Source organism: Chinchilla lanigera, unplaced genomic scaffold (assembly GCF_000276665.1).
Source record: "Chinchilla lanigera isolate Chin_1 unplaced genomic scaffold, ChiLan1.0 scaffold00050, whole genome shotgun sequence".
Lineage (NCBI taxonomy): Eukaryota > Metazoa > Chordata > Mammalia > Rodentia > Chinchillidae > Chinchilla > Chinchilla lanigera.
Genome location: NW_004955451.1, coordinates 5,831,191 through 5,835,497, shown reverse-complemented (window position 1 = coordinate 5,835,497; position 4,307 = coordinate 5,831,191). Strand labels below are relative to the sequence as shown.

The following is a 4,307-nucleotide window of genomic DNA, read 5'->3' as shown; positions in this document are numbered from 1 at the left end:
GGCTGATGTTATGGCTTGTGTCTAGATATTCCCTCATGCAGTCATAGGTGGGGCTTTTTCAGAAGTGGCTGGATCTAGAGTGTGTGACACTGAGATTCATTCCTGGTGCAGTGCTAGGATCAAGGGCACTAGGATTAAGAGTATGAGTGCTGCCCACCCTAAGTAGCCTGGATAAGATATAAGGGACAGAAGGAGCTGTGGTCAACAGCTGTTTTGCTACTTTCTTCCCACCATGAACTGCCTCTCTCTGCGATGCCCCACTGCCAAGCCAGCCGGGCTTGGAGCCAGCCAATTATGGACTGAGACCTCTACAAACTGTGAGCAAATAAACCTTTCCTCCTTTAACCTTGGGTGTCCGGTATTTTGTTTCAGCAATGAGAAAAGTAACTGAGACAGCTGGAGATATGACGGTGAAGGCCCTGGACTCCATCCCCAGAACCACACACAAAACAAACACACACAGCCTGCGTCCCCTGACGGGTCTGTAGGTAGGAATCCAGGCGTGGCTCTGCAGGGTCCTTTACCTTAGGGTCCCTCACACGGGGCTGCAGTCAAGGTCCTGACCAGAACTGCAGTCACCCCGGAGCTGAGCCTGGACAGAATCTGCACCCGAACTCACCCCTGAGGTTCCCAGAAGATGCAGTGCCCTGTGGGCTGTGGGACTGAGGACTGCCCTCCACTACTCGCCGTGGGAACCTGGCCACCGGGCGGCTCTACCGACATGCGTTGTCTGGCTTCTTCAGAGCAAGCAAGAGAGAGAAAGAGTGCAAGAGGACAAAGGTCACCGTCCTTTAAAAAGAAAGCTCGGGAGAAAGCTCTCATTACTGTCATCTACTCTATTCTTCAATTTTAAAATGCTTCCCTAGTACATGTTTGCAGGACACCGTGATTGCATTCTTCACGGGGAACCAGGACAGGTACAGAGCACAGTTTAGTTCTTTTTTCGTCTCCTTCCTCTCCCCTCCCTCCCTTCTTCATCCAGCTCTTGGTCCTTTACCCTTGTCCAACATGTCTATCTCCCTATTTCCTGTTACATAGCTTGTATTTTGCTCTTTCTACTTTGGGTTTCTCATATAAGAGAAACAGTGCACTCTTTAAGCTTATGCGTCAGATTTATTTCACTTACCATTATGGTCTCAGGGTGTATCCATTTGCTTACAAATGGCTCAGAAATGTATCCTTCTTCACAGCAGAGTAGTACTCCATTGTATTCAATATTACATTTTCTTTATCTGTTCATCTGCTGATGGACATACAAGCTGGTCCCAATGTTTAGCTGTTACAAATTGTGGTGCTATAAATATGGGTACACGTGTATCACTGTAATAGGATGTTTTTAACTCTTTCAAGAAGAGTCCTAGAAGGGCAACAGCTGGGCTGAATGGAATTTCTTGTTTTAGTTTTTTGAGCAATCTCCATACTGACTTCCATAATAGCTATACTCATTTACATTCCCACTGATGAGTTAGAAGGGTTCCTTTTTCGCTGCAACTTCAGCAGCACTTGTTATTATTCGGTTTCTTGATGATAGCCATTTTTTTTTGGAATCAAGATGAAATTTTCAGTGGGCTTGATATTATTATTTTTCAGCTGGGGTCTCACTGTATAGTTCAGGCTGGGCTCAAACTCACTGTGTAGTTTAGGCTAGCCTTGAACTCACCGCAGTCCTCCTTCCTCGGCTTCCCAAGTGCTGGGATTTGATAGGGGAGTCGAGACCATTCACATTGAAGGTTATTACTGAAATGTACTGACACGTTCATATCAGTGCACTATTTTCCCGCTGCCGATTTCCTCCCCGCCCCATCCCGCTCTGTTTAACTGCGTCCCCCATTGGTTGTAGTATGCATTCTTGGTTGGTTGGTTTGTGTTAGAACTCAAGGTTTCCGGAGATTTGGGATACGGTTGCCAGGCTTCAAGGCAGAAACTTCATGGTGGAAGCTTCTCAGTTCATGGGAGCTGCGTCTTTTCGCGTTATTCTGCTGCGTCTGCACAGCTCTCGATGTTCCCAGCGTGAGGGTGGTGAGAGGCTGCTATCTGACCCGTTTCCTTGCTCCCTGGATCCCTGTTCAGGAGCCACAGGCTGTGTCCTATGCAGCTCTCTGTGTTCCAGGGTGAGAGGATGGAGAAAAAAACGACAAGAGTCAGAATACAGAAAACTGAAGCCAGATGGAGCCGTCTCTCCTGATGGGAAGAAAGGAGGGAAGGAAGGAAGGAAGGAGGAAGAGGAGGAGAAAGAGAGCTCATTCCATTATTCTTTTGGCATTGTTGGTTTGTGTTGAAAAGTCTGCTCTACTTCTAATGTGTCTAACTTTATAAGGAATTTTCTTTTCTCTGATGGCTTCTAATATTCTGTCCTCAGTGGGTGCGGTGGTGCACACCTGTAATCCCAGCACCCAGGAGACTGAGGCAGGAGGATTTTCATGAGTTCAAGGCTAGCCTGGGCTACATAATTTAAGACCAGCCTGAATTACAAGTGAGAACCTGTCTCAAAAAGAAAAAAAAAATCCTGTCCTTGTTTTGGACTTGTAGGATTTTGACTGTGATGTGTGTGGAGTTCTTTTCTGATCATGGCTGCTTGAGGGTTCTGTGTACTTTGCTAATCTTTCTGTTCAGTTCTTTTGCAATATTTGGTTAGTTTTCTGCTATTATTTCTGTAAACAGGTTTTTTTTTTTTTTGCTATTTGTGCTGTCTTCTGATATTTCATTAAATTCCAGTTAATCTTTGATTAATCTCCTTTGTATCATCTAGCAGGTGTTGGATTCATTTTTCATGATCCCTTGTTGTTTTTCTAAGATTTCTTTTGTGGGTACTGGGAATTGAACTCAGGACCTTGCACTTGCCAGGCAGGTGCTTGTGCCACTGAGCTATATCCCTGGCCAAAACATTCTCTACTATAAAGCTATCACTTTTTTTTTTGTACCGGAAATGGAACTCAGGACCTTGTGCTTGCCAGGCAGGTGCTGTGCTCTTGAGCTATATCCCAGGCCCCTTTGTTGTTTTTAAGATAGCTTAGATTATGGTCGTCTACACCACACCTACGTTCTAGTTCTGACGTCTGTCCTCACATTGGTCACTTACGTTGCCCATACTTTCAATGGAATTTCTAATGTCCTGGATTTTGCTTTGGTACTTTTTTATGAACTTTTTTTTGAGATGGGGTCTCATTACATAGTTCAAGCTGGCCTCAAATTCTTGGTAATCCTCTTGCCTCAGCCTCCCAAGTACTGGGATTATAGGCATGTGTAACCGCACCTGACTTTCATGGATTTTGATTCTTTGTAGTGTCTTCTATAAGCTCACCGATTGTTTTGTTTATTGCCTAGTATCTGTTTAGTAATATCCTCTTTGAGGTCACTGAGCATCTTACTGATACATTTTTTTGTCTCATCATTTTGTATAACTCAGCTGTTTGGCTTTTGATTTCCTTCCCATCAATGGTGCGTGGGTTCATTTTGGGGGAGTTGGAAGTTTAGGAGGAGTTTTGTTGCCGGGTGTTCTTATGTTTCTATGGTTTTTTGGGGCGGGGGAGCACGTGCTGAGGTTTGCAGGTTGATTATAGTGGAAAGACTTTGTTGCTACTCTGGAGATCTCCTTACTTGGTGTCTATTTTTCAGGAACGCACTCTGCTCATAGCGAACTATAAGGCTTTGCCTCTGTCTCAAGACCAAACCACTTCCATTAATTTGAGAGGGGAAGGCGTTATATATTTGTTCCAGCACCCGGTTCTCCAGAAATAAACCACAGTATTGTGGATGACACAGAGACAAGGCAGATGCTGGCATACAGTGAAAATGAATTAATAGCAACATCTATGCTGCCCCGACGGTAGCAACAGAATCAGCAACGAGTCAAAGACAGGCTGGATACTGGCATGCTATAAGAACCAGTGTAAGCTGCCAGTGTACCACTCTTAGCCATAGAAAAGAGATCTATAATTGTAATACAGACACAAAGATAAACCAGCTATTAACACACAGTACATAGCTACTAAATTCATCAACTATAAGACCATTAAAAATGAAAAATTGCATACTGTTGACTAAAATATCTAAAGATTAATAAAGCTCGTTGGTTATGCTGGTGAAGGTGGAGGGGGTGAAGGATGAGAGAATGAAAAAAGTGAAATTTGAAAAATAAAGAAAAGGAAGAGAGAAAAGTGTGTGAAATAATCCTATTAAAAAATAAAAGAAAATTAATAGAATTAGAGAAAAGTAAGAGGAAATAACAAGCTAGAAAAGGAAGAAAAGAGAAAACCAGCTAGGCATGGTGGCACATGCCTGTAATCCCAGAATTTAGGAGGCTGAGG

At 43.7% G+C, this 4,307-nt stretch overlaps 1 long non-coding RNA gene across 1 annotated transcript in view; it reads left to right on the top strand.

Moving 5' to 3' along the window:
- Positions 1 to 4,171, top strand: part of LOC106149681 — a 13,073-nt gene extending 8,902 nt beyond the window's left edge. The window contains exons 2-3 of the long non-coding RNA XR_001236003.1: positions 373 to 917; positions 3,616 to 4,171. This is a non-coding gene — a long non-coding RNA (uncharacterized LOC106149681). The remainder of the gene's footprint in view (positions 1 to 372; positions 918 to 3,615) is intronic.
- Positions 4,172 to 4,307: the final 136 nt, after the last annotated feature.